The sequence below is a fragment of the Echinops telfairi genome, unplaced genomic scaffold (genome assembly GCF_000313985.2).
Source record: "Echinops telfairi isolate 266 unplaced genomic scaffold, ASM31398v2 ScPeMD7_2;HRSCAF=8, whole genome shotgun sequence".
Taxonomy (NCBI): domain Eukaryota; kingdom Metazoa; phylum Chordata; class Mammalia; order Afrosoricida; family Tenrecidae; genus Echinops; species Echinops telfairi.
The window spans coordinates 40,239,487-40,256,375 of NW_022103898.1; positions in this window are offsets into that span (position 1 = coordinate 40,239,487).

Below are 16,889 nucleotides of genomic sequence, written 5' to 3' on the forward strand. Positions count from 1 at the left end.
GAATAGGATTCCCTGGAACGCCATTCTACTGCATATAAAATGAGCCCTCTGAGAAGCAGGAGGAGAGATCTCATTACCAGCAAGAATCAAGAGTGGAGCGCATCCTCTGGACCCCAAATTCCTGTGTAGTGAAACTTGTGGATACAGAGGAACAGCAGAACCAGGAATCAGAGTGGTGGACTTCCCAAGCCACAGAGCGCGTAAAACTGAGTGCTTTTGTGCAGGAGGCTGGCTTGCAGAGTGGGTTGCCTCTGGGCACTTCATTGGGACAGCTGGGCTTGCTGACCCACAGCTTGAACGGAATGCCTTCAGGTCGAGGCTTACCCTAGAGTGGCATGCCCTCAGGGCATTTATTAGTTGACTTGATAGAACTTTGGAACACGTCCTAATAAACCTCGCAACCCTGAGCGTTTCTCACTGGCATTACCATTTGTTAACTTTCTGACCAAACCCTTTCGTCATGAATTTGTTTGTGAGTTCTTCATAGCCTTGCGACGGCTATTAGAACCCAGAGAGGGAAGATGCTGTCAGGGACAGACCTTCATTACGACAAAGTGGAACACCGCCCAGCCAGCCCTTTGCCATGCTCACACTGTTTTTATGGTAAGCCCATTGTTGCCACCACTGTGCCAATCCATCTCACTGAGGGCCTCTCCTTTTCTGTGGGCGCTCCTCTTTCCAAGCATGCTGCCGTCCTTCTCCAGGGACTGGTCTTTTCTGATAACGGGTCTCTTCGGTCTTCATGTTCTGTATTTCACTTCTTTTGCTATCCAAACTCCGATGAAGAGAAAACACTGGCTAGCCACTCTGAGGAAGGACAGCGAGGCTGTCTGCCCCAACCCTCCGGAGCAGTCTGCTGTGTCCTCCAGGGTCCTGTGAGTCAGAACCTGCTCAGGGGCAGATGGGTGTTTTGTGGGTGTGCGACCCTGACTTCAGCCACTCACACACTGGTCTCAAAGCAGTTGTGCCACTTACACTCTCATCAGCAGTTTTTGAGTTTTCATATTGTTCCACACTTTTATCAACATTTGGTATTGTCAAGCTGGTTCTTGCCTATCTAGTGGATAGAAATCTGTATTTTATTCTATTTAAATCTCTATTACTTTGATTCCCGATGAGATTGGGCTCTTTTCTTATATTTGTTGTTTTGTGGCGTGCTTGTTCAAGTCTTTTGCCAAATTATACCTGGGTTGCTTTCCTTTTTTTTTTTTTTTTGTATTGATATGAGGGGTGCTTTAAAATCCTGAACACTAGACCTTTATTGATTATATGCCTAGAAGCTATCAGTACAATGCTTTCCACAGTTTATTCCTTTGAAGCCTCCTAAAGGAGGAGTGATCAAGTTTCATCTTGGCTTCGGGTGTGCACTGCAATCAGAAAAATAATGACTTAAGTGACAGTGAGATATGCCTATAACACCTCCCAGGGAGGGCCTGCCTCAGGGGTTTATGTTTCAAAACCAAGGGATTTGTGTGGAGTTGTTTGAATACCACTGATGAGCTTATCTAGCAAATGTGGATACTGAGTTTGAGATATTAAGTGATTTGAAAGAATATCCAGATTTTATTGGGGACTTGTCTAGAAAACGTTTTGGGTTAAGCTAGATCTTGGATCAAGTAGTGCTGAGGTAATGTAAAGGTGGACTGGACACTTTTGTTGTCCAGAATGAATTACGATCAACTCGATGGCAGTGAGTTTGAGCTTTTTGAGAAATGGTAAAAGTCAAATTCTTTGCAAGGTACAGCAAGACTATCTGTCACACTGTAGAACAGAGAGCAACATTCAGAATGTCCAGGGAAATGGAAGATGAAATTTAAAAAGAAGGTTCAGTGTGTGGAAATAATTGTGGTTTTGTCTGCCAAGTCTTCCTCCCAAGTAACTTTTGCATAGAGAACCCTGCAATACCAGGGAGAATGCGTTCTGAGACTCAGAATAGGGAACTAAAACTAAGAGTCATCAAAACGCTTGAGCATGTGTGTTCTGCTGTGAGAGTCGGAATGTGGGAAAGCCTGGGCTGGCACGGCAGCTTGGCAGAGTCGTCGGGATGTAGACTCGCCCTATCTTTGGCCCAAACCATGTCGGCTGTGTCTCTAGTCACCCTGCTCATTTTCCAGTCTGCAAGAAGAAGGAAAAAGAATTTACTCCCAAATGTTCTGAAATTGACTGTGGTAATGATTGTCCAGTTCTTCTTGATATGATTGAACTATTGAATTATGTGATATGTAGATTAAGTGACAATAAAACTGCTTTTAAAAAAGAGAAGAGAGAGAGTGTTTACTTCCCAGCACCGCCAGTTCCCTCAAAGAGCTCCACAGAAATCTTACACAAGGCTTGACTTTTTCTAATCAATTAGAAAAATCAATAGACTTTTTCTAATCAATGAATTAGCCACAAGGCCAAAGCTAGAGAGATGGCGGGGTAAGATGCAGGTTTTGCAACTGGCATGTGCTGCCCCTACTATTATTGAGGTCTAGTACTAAGCATCAAAGGGAGACTGAATGATCATTAGACAAGTAGTAGACTCTACCTCTCTTTCTTTGCTTGGGGAAATCCCATTCCCACCAACAGGGAATGGTATGTGACCCAGAGGACATGTTACTCCCTTCTTTCAATGACTGGTTCCAAGATGGGACATGAGCCACCTGAGCCAATCAGATTAGACTCTATATTTTTCTATGAAAAGTTTTTTTTCTCCCTTCTTTATAGTAAATGTGGAGGGCATTAGCATTCGGGAGGAAGGAGAAGAACAAGAGAGCCAGAGGACAAAAATTTGTCAGCAACATCCAGTGGGCCTGATTATCCAGTGACTAAACAGGTATGTTTTATTTTGCTTTGCCTCTTTGAATTTGTTTTCTCATCTGAAACATGAGAATATTGACAGTTCCATTGACTGCCTGAAGGACAAACAGATTTGTCTTGGCAGTGGTACCACTTGGAAATAGTATAGTCCCAAAGTGTTCCTTAAAGGCAAGCATAGCAAGACTTTGTTTTGCATATTTTGGACATGTTGTCAGGAGAGACCAGTCCCTGGAGAAGGACATCATGTTTGGTAAAGGGGCAGCAAAGAGGATGAAGGCCCTCAAGGAGATGGATTGACCTCATGGCTACAGCAGTGGGCTTGGGCGTAGAAACAATTGTGAGGATATCGCAGGACTGGATAATATTTTGTTCTGTTTCATTCTGTTGTGCATAAATTCGCTATGGGTCTGAACCCACTTGTCGGCACCTTAACAACAACATTTGAAAGATAGGGGCAACATAAGGACCTTCCTGCCATTGAGTGATTCTGACTACAGTGACCCTATAGGACAGAGTAGACATGTCCCCGGGGGTTTCTAAGACTATAAATCTTTACAGGACTATAAAGCCTCATCTTTCTACCTTTTACAATAATAGGACCACTCGCTTGAAAATGGCTCAATGTAAAAAACAAACAAACAAAAAAACAAACCAAAACCTAAAAAAAGAAAATAGCTCAATGTGTATGCTTTTGTAAATTTCTGAATTCCTCTTATTACTCCAGAAGTCTCCCAATAACGTTATTTTCCCAATCTTAATATATTCATCTTAATTTCTCAACATATGTTCGCAATCATGATAACAATACAATGAGGTAAGTACTATTATTATCTACAGAGATTTTTTTTTAACACAAGACAAATAAAACTGGTCTAACGTTGCTCAGGGAGCTGGTGATGAAGCTACTGTTTGATTCTGGTCAGACCAAAACAACCAAACCTACTGCTGTCCAGCCGGTCCTGACTCACAGCTACCTGAAAAGACAGATTTCCAAGACTGTTTCCAGAACAGTCGGCCACACCTTTCTCCCTGGAAGGGGCTGATGGGTCCAATCATTTTGCTTAGCAGACAAGTGCTTCCACCACTGTGCTACTAGGGCTTCCTTATTTGAACGACACCCAGGAATCTAAATCCAAAGCCCGTGTCTCTTACTTTTTACTCTATTTGACACTCTATACCTTACAAAAGTTTATGTTCATTATTGCTTTCACTTCAAGGCTAAATTCTCTGAGGTCAAGAGTTGATTCTGATTTATCTTTGTATATTTCTCCAGAGGATTCTCTGAAAACAATGGCTCCTCCATATATTGTTGAATAAATGGATTAATGGATACCATAATTCCATTTTCCAGAGTCTTATTAATCATGATTTATGTGCACTGCTCTAAGGCCTTTCCCTCTATTTTCTCATTCAATTCTCACGACAGCTTTATCAACCAAGTGTTATTATTTCTCTCGCTTTCTCTTTCTCTCTCTCTTTTTAATCTATGCAACTGCAGTCCATAGATTCTGCGTATTCTTTCCTCTTCTACAGATGAGGAAACCAATGCCCAGAGAGGCTGAGTAACTTGCCCAGGTAGAGGGTCACCTGGCTAGTAAGTGACAGAGCTTGATTCTCATCTGAGCAGTCTGCACTCATTGACGGAGTTTATAACCATCCTCTGTAGCTGAGAACTGAATCTGGATTGACACAGTCTCACCAAACCACAGACACTTTCTATAGTTCAGTCATCCAGCTTTATGAGAGTTCCTACCTTTAATTGCTTTTGTAAAATATTTAGAAGGCCATTTAAAATGTGAAACTTTAGTTAAAGGTCAGTGGCAATTGCAATTGTTCATTATAGCAATGCATTTTGTTCTTGGGAATAGCAATCTCATTGGAGTTGGTGGTAGAGGGATGAAGGTGTTTGAAACTATCATAGAGTTATAGTTTCATTGGAAGTTCAGTGTTTTTGTAATCAGTCTATTGTATGGTGCATTGCTGATCGATATTATGGGGACTGATTAAAGGGATAATAAGTTGCTTATTGGAAGATATCTTAAAATGTTTGTGTTTCATGAATCCATACCTGGATCAGTCTCCAAAAGGGATCAAATTATCAATGAACTGTTGAGGTTATAAATGACACCAAAGTTTTCTGGCAATTGAGATACCAACGTGACAAGAATGAACATCAAGGAGGTCTCGGGAACTATGTCTGTGGAAGAGAAGAGCTATGATCGATGCTGGCAGTTCCATAAAAATGCCTTCAGAGGAAGACAAACCCACCTCCTGCTCTGCAGTCCACAGCCTCCGGTGCAGACGTGATCCAGGAAAAGGATGATGGCATCACGGGAGACCCTTCCCTGCAGAAGTCGCTCCAATGCATTGTGGCAGTCACGAAAGCAAGCATCATCAGGAAGGATGTTGAAAACAAAATAGAACGCGCAGCCTTATGACTATTGTCCATGTGCGCGCACACGTGCACACACACGTACACACACCCCAGAATTCATTTGCTCCAGAAATATTGGGTGTTGTTCGACTCAACAGACCCCAAGAATGTCATAACGAGAGAGGACTATATCCAAAGGAGGCCACTTAAAACAATCAGGATTTGAATGCAAACCAAAGGGACCGTAAAGCACTTTGGCCTGGAAAGACAATATGTGGAAGAATCTGTAAACTCACAAAAGGTCCCGCGAAAGCAACCACAGATATAATAATAACACATCCTGGCAAAGAAGACCCAGGAAGCCAGATGACAGTAAAGTGTTTTCAGGGCAATTTCTGTTTTCAAAATGCTACTTTATAGAGGAGGCAGTCAGCTAGAAGAAAGGGCAGCTTTACGGGTGTCCATAGTTGGGATCCCCTAACGACTTAAGGGGCAGTGAGAGATGTGCTCTGTGCTGACCCTTTCGAAGTACATGCAGGGTATGAAAGTTATCTAGCAAACTTCTTTTTATACTGTTTTCCGGAAGACGCCAAGAGACTAAATGAACTACTGCTGATTTAATCTCCATGTTTTATCTGGTGATACACAAACAGGCCAATCCACAGAAACACCTAAGGGACTTTTATAAAAAAGATTCCCCAGCCTGATTTCCAATGATTCTGACTCAGTAGGTCTGTGTCTTAGCAACCATAAGAATTACAGCATAAAGTACATATATTGTTTACAGATTGGATTATTTGCTCCTCCCTAATCTCTGGATGAGAGATGGTAAACAAAAACCAAAACAAAACTCCAGTTTCATTAAAAACACATTGCAGGATTATTTTCTAGCAAAACCCGAGAATCGATGTTTATGGAATCCATCCTTTGTACCTGGCCTGGTGCTGAACACAGATGACGTTATCTAATGTCTCTTATGAGCTAGGGATTACTCTCACATAGTTATTAAGTGCAAAGGCTCTGGAGCTAAACTGGTAGGTTCAAATCTCGACTCCACCACTTGAAATTTTCCTGCTCAGGAAAATGCTGCAGAAACTGTTGTGATGTTGAACACAGTTTACAAGGACAGTGCTATGGGAATAACTCAAGTGTACAAGTTTCAAAAAAGGTGAAATGTCAATTGAGGACAAACCTTGTTCTGGAGGTCCATCAGCTTCCCAAATGGATGAGAATGTGGACCAAAGTCATGGACTTGTGCTTGAAGACTGACGATGGAACATCGAAGAGAAGGGAACGTTACCTGGACTATCTTGGAGCTCAGTTCAGTGAATTAACAGAAGATTTGGGAATGAGAAAGGTCACTGCAGAAATTTGTGGCTCAGGTTCTGACTGACCAGCAAAATGAGTGGAAACATGCCGTGCTTTGAAAGAACAGCTCTGAAGCAACCCAGACTTTTTCCCCCAAGGTCATTACTGGTGACAAGACATGGTGCTATTTTTATGACCAACCCCGAAAGCAAGCATCCACCAAGCCAGTGGAGGACCCAATCATCACCTTGCCTCGCAAAAGCTCGTCAAGTGAAATCAAAGATCAAGACGATGCTCATTTGTTTTTTTAGTGTGAGGGGGGTAGTGCATTTGGAGTTTGTTCCACCAGGTCAGACAGTTAATCAAGCTTTCTATTTAGAGATTTGGAAAAGATTACATAACAGTGGATATGGGGGTGGGGTGGGGGAGTCCTGCTCTTTTGGCAGACAGGGCACTGGTCTTGCTACCATGTCAATGCACCTGTTCACACAGCCATCTCAGTGTGGCAGTTTTGGGCAAAAAGCAGCATGCCTCTCTTGCCCCATGCACCTTACTCACCTGAACTTGCTGCGTGTGACTTCTTTTTGTTTCCAAGAATACAGAGGGACATGAAAGAACAGCAATTTGATGACTTAGAAGAGGTGAAGAAAAAAACTTGGGAGATGCTGTTAGCCACCCAAATAAATGAGTCTGAAATTGTTTCCAAGAATGGAATCACAAATTTGACAAGTGTATTAAGTGTAATGGAGAGTACTTTGAAGGTGATAAGTTGTTTTGTAAAAAAAGTTTAAATACACAGCTTTGAAAACAAAATCTTTTTGCGGGAAGGGAGGATACCTCCTTGTATTCTAACCTTATCTCAGAATGCCAGGTCAATATGAATTCCTTGGAAAGAAATAAACATACCTGGGGGCCTCTGTCTCATCATTTACAGCATCAGAGTGTTGAATAATAGGATTCTTGGGGAGTATTTCGACATCCAAAATTATTTGTGAGCGTTTTAAGCAGAAGCCACTACTGGAGAGGAAGTTATGGTCCTGTTTCTAAGACAATACCAGAGAAGACATTGCAGCATATGTGTGTGTCTGCGTGTGCACGTGTGGACACACATGCGTGCACACCTGCATCTGTGTCTCAGTTACTCTAAAAAGAGTGATTGTCTTTGGAAGGAAAAGGGAAGATCTGAAGATGTAGATCGTGTAGTGTTTGTTTCTACTGCACATGCTGTTGACCTAGGATTCTGCACGTCCTCAGGGAGTGCCTCTCGCAAGCCTTTTCCAAAAGGTGATCGGCAGGGGAAGTTCTTCTGCAAGAGATAAGTGGGCTCTTAAAGTAAACTCAGAACAAATGGAGTAAGAAGTCTGTTTATGGACTGTTTCCTGGTTGTCCGATACTAACGTGCCGCTCTGCATGCCCTGTCCATTGAAGGAGGGGAGGAACCAAGCTGAATCCTGTATCTGCCTCATTTGGGAAAGGTACTGACTTGGAAACTGATGCACATGGAAGGTTACATCATCGCAGAGCAGAAACTAGAATCTGTAGACATAGGCAGCACCATGTGGGAGGCGTGTTTATCTTGGAGACCATTAAGAAAAGTCAGAGGCTCGTTATAAAAATTTTAAATACACTTGCTGTAGTTATTAACTTAGTATAAAAAATCACAACCAAAGCATTTTCTATGCATTTTTTTCATTTGTTTTCTGTGGGCTAAATATACTTTGCAGTTTGGTTGTGCTTCGGGACTGCAGGGTTTGGGTGGTGGTGGTTATTCTACTTGCCAAAGGCTTCTATCTTTCTCATCTTAATGCAGACGGAACGCCTGTACTCTGGAACTAGCTGAGTAAAACGTTTCCAATTTTTTTTAAAAGTGATCTTTTGGGATATTCACTTTTAGACGTTCAGTCTGAAACCCAGCCAAACCAAATCAATTAAACCCGCTGCTAGCACGTTGATTCCAACTCACAGCAACCCCATCTAGAAGGATTTGAAACTGCATCTTTATGGGAGCGGCGCACCACAGCTTTCTCCTGCAGGGAGGCGAGTGGAGAACTGCCGCTCTTGATGTTCACAGCCCGATGCCTCACTTTTAGGGTCACCGGGGCTCTCTAGGTTGGGCCTGCTTAAAAGCAAAACTCACAGCTATCTAGTCAATTCTGACTCATAGCAACCCTGCAGGACAGACAAGAACTGCCCCTGTGGGTTTTTGAGACTGGTTTCAAACTGCTGACCTCGTGATTTGCAGCCCAGTGCTAACCCACTATGCCATCAGGGCTCCTAAGGAATACTTATCATTTAGTTGTGCGGTTCTTGTATTGATTCTGAATTTTCAAGATTATTTATTCAGCCTAAGAAGAGAATGATTGATCTAGTGAGACCTGAAACTGAACTGAAGGGGGCGGGGGCAGGGTGGTAGTGGAGCTAATATAGAAAAAGGGCCGTGGAAATCCAGCGGTAGAATTCTTATCTGCAGGGGAGATCCCGGTTTGATTTGGGATCAGTGCACCACCACACAAGCTGGTGGGGACTGAGAAGTTGCTCTCATGCTGGGTACGTTTCAGTAGAACCGCTGGACTGAGACCCACCACAGAGACAGGTATAGAAATCCAGTTCTCACAAACTCGGCTCGTGGAAACCCTGCGGCTCTCAAGGGTGGAATCCACTCGTACATTGGGTTGCGATGTTGGAAGCTGACTCAGTGGCCCTTAACAACCCTCTCCCCAAACCACGCACCCTTCTGTCGAGTCCATTCCACCTCGTGGTGCCTCTGCAGTGACTCCGCAGGGGAGAGGAGAACTGCCCGGTGGGGTCGGAGACTGGGAGCAGGAAGCCTCCCTGCCCCTGGCGTGGCTGCTGGTCTCCGTCCGCTAGGTTAGCAGCTCCCTCGCGCCAGTCTAGGCAGCGAAAGCCTCAGGGCTACTAACTGACACCCAAAGTCATGCAAGAGTGAAGGGAAAACACAAGTGGCTCCCCCACCCCCATGTGGGAAAAGAAATAAAACAACCAACGAAAGCATAAAGAGAGAGCTATCAATTAATGTCAGCATCAGCTCAGGCACGTCTGCCTGACTGGGGAAAGGTAGAGGGAAGGAAAACCCCATCAAGGTCAGAGAAACAAGAAAAGAGGGGGTGAGCCACCCAAACGAGCAAGGTCCGATGGAGCCCTGAAAGCCAAAGGAACACGTCGCCGTAAGTGAGTGAGCATCACAGGTCACCAGGAGGCCACAAAGGGACAGAGGGGAAAGCCCAGCAGCCTCCTGTCCCCCATTCCAGTGGAAACCCAAGTGAGGCCAGCCCCTGGACTGAACTTGTGCAACTGGAGTAAAGCGAACTCCAGGCAAAGTGGAGCAGGCGAGGTTGAAGAGAAACTTTTAAATAACTGTTCAATGTTTGGACAGTCATTTTGAGAGCCGAGCCGCGGTTCTAGCATCTTCCTCTTTCATTCTAGGTACCTCTGGGCCTGTTTTTCCTGGCAAGGGGTGGTGTTCCTGACCCGCACACCAGCAAACAAAGTCGCACCCTTTCTATCCTCTGGAGAGCTCAGGATTTCAGGCCCAGCATGCACCACGCTGCAACACAATTTAACTCCTGCATCTGCGAGCCCCTTCCAGCTGAGCACACAGCTCAGCTTCACAACCAAGGAAGGGGCCGTGGCCGAGACCAAGGCAATCCCACGGCAATCACATGCAAGGCCGACTGTCTCACCCTCAGGCCTGTCATGAGGAAAAGGCTGGGACACGTGTGGCGCCGAGCCTGGCATGTACCGCGGTGGGTGTTTGGCCTGGAGGACGCTCCTTCATCTCTCTGAACCTCAGTCTTCTCCTCCATGAAAGAACCGCAGCGATACAACCTCCCGGGGTTTCTTGTGCAGCTTCAATGTAAGGTGTTTGCCAGCCTTCTTGGCAAACCTTTCCCTTCCTTCAAGTCTCAGTTCACATGCATCTCCTTTCTGAATTCCTTAAGCAGATTGAGGAAGCTGATTCTCACATGATCTCGCAGCAGTTTGTCTCTATGGCCATTGTGCAAGACTCGGCTTCAGAGATTATTACCGATATGGACTCACCGGTGTCCCTCCTTCTCCTCCCTGCGATTTAGTGTCTTCTCCTGTCGTATAGCGACTCAGCAAACAAACACACAACCCCAGACACAAACCTAGGCTTTGAAGCGAGTTGATGCCGTTGCTAAACCTATACTCCAGCTATTAACTTCTCCAAGTCTCCGTTTCTTCAGTGGTAAAATGGGAGCGAGGTTACCCAGCGCCTAAATGCTAGGATAAACCCGTGCTAGGCTGCCTGTCCACGCCAGGTGCTCCATAAATATTTAGAGAAGGCACCGTGGTGCATACCAAATGGACTGTTTTTGTAAAAAGAAAGACGGAAGGTCTTTATGTAGGAAGAAGAAGAGACTGTGAAATCTCAACTCTCTCTTTCCCGTGGTCTCTTGAGATGGAAGCAGAAAGAACGATTAATGCAGAGGATAAAAGACATGTTTTATTAGAGATGTAGGGGGAAATAAGAATCTGGTCTGGAGCAGTTTCATCTCAGATCCCTGTTTATGTCAACCTTCTGCTATCAAGAAAATGAGAGCCTATTTTTAGTGCCCTAAATCCAGGAGAAACATCCCAGAAGAAAATATCAAAAGTTCAGGAATGTACAAATCGAGGCGGTGGTCATTGGAGACGGGATGAGTTTTAGCTGAGGGCTGGCTCTCTCCATCAAGGGCCCTGGTGGAGCAGTGGTTAAGCACTCAATTGCTAACTTAAAGGGTAGGTGTTTTAAATCAACCAGCTGCTCCCGGAGACAAAGCTGTGGCCATCTGTGCCTGTAATGACCGGCTCTGTCCTGCAGGGTCTCTGTGACAGGGGTAGACGTGACACAATGGGTTCTCCATCCACAGTGGCTCTTTCCATTTTAATGCTCCGCAAATTTGATCTTCTTTAACACTCACAACAGCCTGGCAAATAAGGTTTTCATCAGGGTTCAATATTTACAGAGGGGGAAGCCAAAGCGCTTAAAAGAGCAGGGACCCTGGGTTAGAAGTAGGGCGGGGATTAGCAGTCAGATCTGTTTGTTCTCCGGAGGGTGCTTTCCAGGCTCAGTGCACAGGCCCTGGGCCGCGGGTGTGGGGGAGAATGAGGGGGGAGAGGGAGGACGAGGGGGCTGGCAGTAGCTGTCCCCGGGGAAAATGCCTTTGTGAGCCTGGGGGAATCTGCTGGCTGGGCCTGCATGTTCCTAGACCAAGACGCAAAACAGTCCTAAACTGCCCCTTGCTCTTGGCGACAGAAGGGCTTATGTTTGCTTCCAGAAATCACAGTCGTGATCACAATGAGGCTGTGTTCATATGTAATCAGGTTTGACAGAAATTAATTTTTCATAAGAGGTTCCATTCAGTCCAACAACTGCCCTTTGGGGCTCGTGTCAGGGTCGGTGGCCCAGGCTGAGCACTGGCACAGCATGTGCTCTTGGCTGTGGCTCTGAGAGAGAAAGAGAGAGAGAGAGTAGGGGTGGGGGTTGGTGGGTAGAAAGGCAGTGGGGGTGGATACTGACTAGTCTTCAAACTTCAGTCAGGACCAGAATTTTGGCCTAAGCAGAGACTAGAGGAAGCAACTTGGTAGTATTTTGGGTTGGCAAAAAGAGTAAGTGTGGTGACCCCAGAAAACCCCTTCTGGTTCCTCATACTACGTACCCTTTCACTCTTTTCAAGGTCTAGCAGGTACCCTTCACTGTGGTCTTAGACAGCTGTTAGCTACTGTTGACTCAGCCTCAGACTCCTTGGGACCACTTGCACATTGGGATAGGCCCATTGTCCTTGTCGTCCACAGGAACTTCCTGGGCTGACTTTCAGAAGTAGATCCCAAGCCTTTCTTTGCTGTCTTCTTCCACTTGAATCTAGAAGCTTCCCTGTGAACTGTTCCTGGAAAACAAGGGGTGGTTGGACTTGAGGTATATGATCTGAGACTAGAACCCCCGGAAGCATTTAAGACCTCTGCCCTCTGCAGTGTGATTGTTCCCCTGACAGGCCCATTTCTTGTTCGGCCTCAGGCAGCAAGCACTCCTCCGAACAATCAAACCCTGGGACAAAGTTCTGAAGGCAGGAAGAGATAGGAAAGAATGACTAAAGGAAACAAGAATCATTGGGAGGAAGTAAATTTGCTGAGTGCTGCTCCATCCTGCTGGTTGCCATCGATGGGGTGAAACTAAACCTGGATGAAGTGAAATGCCACACAGAAGTGCTCTGTGAACTTTCACCCAGATAACAAGAAAAAGTGACAAAGGAAAGACGACTGCCCTCTGTCAAGCTATTGTTTATGCTGCACCTCATTGACTGCTAACAACACCCCTTCCTGCCAGGTAGGTGTCACAGGCATTAACATTTTTGTGGAGAAGTGGAATTTTTCCATGAACTTTTCGAAACTCCCTTGCAGATGAGGAGGACTAAGACTTAGAGATGACACACAGCTAGAAAGTTGGGAGGTGGGTGGGATTCCATAGTCGCTCAGGTGTCTTGTGCCTTCCATGTGGGGGTGCTTGCCATTCCGCTACTGCCTGCAGTGCTTCCTGGGGTGCGGGAGGTGCTGTCTGAAGTGCATCCCACTTACTCTGCCTCTCTGAGTGGAAGTCTGTTAGAAAACCCCACTTGCTTATGCCCCAGGCCCCTCCTGCCTTCAGGACGCTTACTTCAGACCTCCATCACCCACATCCCTTCCTTGCTCCCAATACTACATCGCGGCAGTCTCAGGAGATCTGGGAGCTGCTGTGTCTTCTTTCTTAGAAGTTGCTTCCATTGTTTTCTCAGGAAATGCACACTGAGGGACTTTTTCTTTTTGGGTCCTATGAAAAGACAGAATCTCTCAGCTTGGTCTTCTGTGTGGGTGGCGCTGCCATTTCCAGCACAGCAAACTTAGCCTCTCGGCCGCCCCCAAAAGCTTTATCAGTCGACATGGTGACTGAGTTCCTAAATTAGACAGGTGGGTTTAAAAATAGAGGACAGGGCTTCCCTGGGCCACCGGGCTGCCAGGTGCCCACCTTCCCCAGCATCTTCGACCCCCCCTCTTGGAGACACGTCAAAGCATTTTTATTTTTAAAAATGTTCTGCTCAAGTTCTCTGGAAGTCCTTGAAATGACCATAAAGGTTCACTTAAAGCATCGAAGGGTTCCTTATAAACTAAAACAAAAAAGGTCCCTGATGAAGAAGCGTGCACGGTTTCATTTTCTATGCCTCACAGTCTTTTTACAGTGGCATTGTTAGCAGGAAAATGAATTTTAAAAATATATTTAGCGGAGGCGAGCGACCTGACATGACATGTTCTTCTGCTCCGTTTCCAGGCAGATGAAGTCGAGAATCACGGAGTGGCTTGGGCACTGGTTTTATATTAGCTTGCATAATGAGCACAGACAAACAAAATAGAAAACGAGTGGGGGGTGGGGAGCCCTAGAACTGATCATCTTAAAGGAGATTTAACCATGGGGGAATGATCTAAAATTGTGGTCATGATTGTACAATTCTTCTTGATATGATTGAATGATTGAACTATTGAATTGTGTGTGTGGATTGTGTGCCAATAAAAATTTAAAAAATAAAAATGAGGGGGAAACAAGATTAATGTTGTATCTCTGTCATGAGGTAAAAGATTACTACTGTTATTATTATATATTTTTGGATCAAATCCAATATTTCCAAACGTAAGTGGGATATGAAACAAAACCAACCAACCAAACCAAAAAACTCCAAACAAAATAAACACCAGATCTGAAAGAAAACACCAGTGAATGATAATCATCACAAACAGCCCAAAAGCCCACTCTCGGCAGAAATGCAGAAAGAGAATGGCTGAGCAATTTGGATAGATATCTTCTGATTGAATCCTTTCCAAACTTATAAGACGTGTTGAAATATTTTGCCCTCTATGTAGGGGAATGTAAAAACCTCCACTTCCACCCCCTGCAACCTTTTGCCTCTCCTTTCCTCTCCTCCTATCTGCATTGTCTGCTCCTCCCTTCTGTGGCTGGCCTCGGAAGTCCAGGAATTCGAGTGTTATGGGAATGGCTAATTCTAATTGGACTCAGTGACATTCATGTCAAATGGTGGATGTATGGGGGTCCCCCTGAGAAAGATCAACAAGGACCTGGCATCTGCTGCGCTGCATTGCGGCTTTCATTCCTGTTTCCTTAACTGTGGGTGTTAGCTAAATGGCTCCACAGCTCTGGGACCTCCTCCAGCAAGCCCCCCTCTCGGCCTCACTGTTTCCTTAATTAGCAGGTCAAATGTGATTCCCTAGTCTTTCTTTGACATTCCAGCTGTGCAGAAGAGATATTTACATTTATTATCTCCTTTATGACACACTATAAAGACCAAGATAACGAGGGCAGGTACTATTAAGTTGTGTTCATTTTACAGCTGGGGAACTCGAGGCATGAAGAGGGGTCTCGTTATTGCTTTGGATTGCACAGCTCATTCACGAGAGAGAGGCCATTTCCCCTCTCCCAGCCCCAGGCTCCTTGGCGCCCCAGCCGGAGGGATTTTCTCTAAACAGAATGCTTCCTGACTTGGGATATTAGGCCCCATCTGTGGATCCAAGTTAGAGATGGTCAAATGAATGCTTATGTAGCGTGATGCCTCTATATTAAAGAAACGTGCTTCATCTCAATCTAAATGACTTCATCCTTAAGGAAGTAGAATAGCTTCATTCATTCAACAAATATTTAGACTGTCCTCATGTGAGTTGCTGAGGAGTTAAGCACCAGGCTGCTCACTGCAAGGCTGGGTTCAAACCCACCAGCCATTCCCTGCGAAGGAGAGGAGCCTACCTGCTCCTACAGTTTCAGAAACCCCGTGAAGTGCTTTTCTGTCGTATGGGGTAGCTAACTGTAAGTCAGAATCAACTTGGTGGCCAGGGACTTGCTTTTAATTCATGTGGTGGTGCAGTGACTAAAGCAGTCGACGGCTAACCAAAACAGCAGTTGAACCCACCTGTTGCTATGTGGCTTGAAATGTTGCCCCCAGATGTGTGTTGTAAATCCTAATGCATGGTTATAATCCCATTTGGGAATGGGTTTTTTATGTTAATGAGTTTGTATGAGCATAGTGTATGTCTTAAGCCTCTTGCTTTTTAAATATCAAAGAGCAGATTAGGCCAGCAGGCAGGCAGGCAGGCAGGCAGTGGAGGACAATAGATTCCACACCACATGTGATCATCAGATCATCAAAGGACCAAGAAACTGAAGTTGAAAACAGGCCAGGATCTTCCCTGGGGCCAGGCGGAGAAAGTCTTCCCTGAAACTGGAGCCTTAATTCAAGGACATCTAGCCTCTGAAACTGAGAAAATGCACTTCTGTTGCTTAAAGCCACTGCCTTGTGGTATTTCAGGCAACACAGGATAATGACGACAGCCTCTAACTGACTTCACCGGGCTGTCTGGGAGGACAGGGTTGGAAAGCTAAGCCCGCGCGCTCACGAGTAGGTATCAACCAAACAGCATCTAGCTAGGCATGTTAGGCAGAAGTTACAGTATCTGTGCAAAGGCCCTGAGGCCTGGCATGTAAGAGGCAAGCTACCCACTAGCCTGCCTAGAGGTGAGGGGTAGGGATGTGATCAGATCGGCAGGGGAAAAGAGCACTAGAGTTGAGCAGTTATACTTAGCATGCACGGTCTCTGGAGCCACCGGGGGGAATATGGGCTTTAATTCTGAGTGAGGTAGCACAGCACTGGAGGGCTTCACGAAGGGATGTATGTGTCAGGGAGGGAGGTTAGACAGATGTGTGCTTCCTGCTGGGCTGTGGCCTGCCTCTGACCTTTTCCAGCCCAGCCTCTCTCCCACTCAATCTCTTTTCATTGTTCACTGAGGATGGCTACTTAATTTTCAAGACAGCAGTGCAAAATGAGATCATGGGGTCACTGGTTCAAATAGTGGTGCTGGCAGTATGTGTGTGGGGGTGACGGGGAAGATAGGGTTAAACACAGTAACCGTTTTTTTTTCTTTTTATGTATTATATTTTTGACTTATATTATTTCATATAAAACCAAACTAAACCCACTGCCATTGAGTCAATGCTGACTCATAGCGACCCATTGTGGGTTTCTGAGACTGTAACTGTTTATGGGAGGAAAAAACTGTTTTCGAACTGCCGATCATGCAGATTGCAGCCCAATGTGTAACCACTATACCACCACCAGGGTTCCTATTATTTTATATAAGCTATATGAATAATAGCTCATGATTATTATATTATAAAGTTATAATAGAAATCATACAAATATATCTTAATTAAAATTATATAAACAAGATAATATATTAAGAAATTTTAACTTATAAATATAAGTGTATGAGAATACTTATAATAATTATAATACTAATTATAAAGCAAAGTAAAAAATGTTGAAAATTCAAATTATTAGCATGAATTGTACCATCC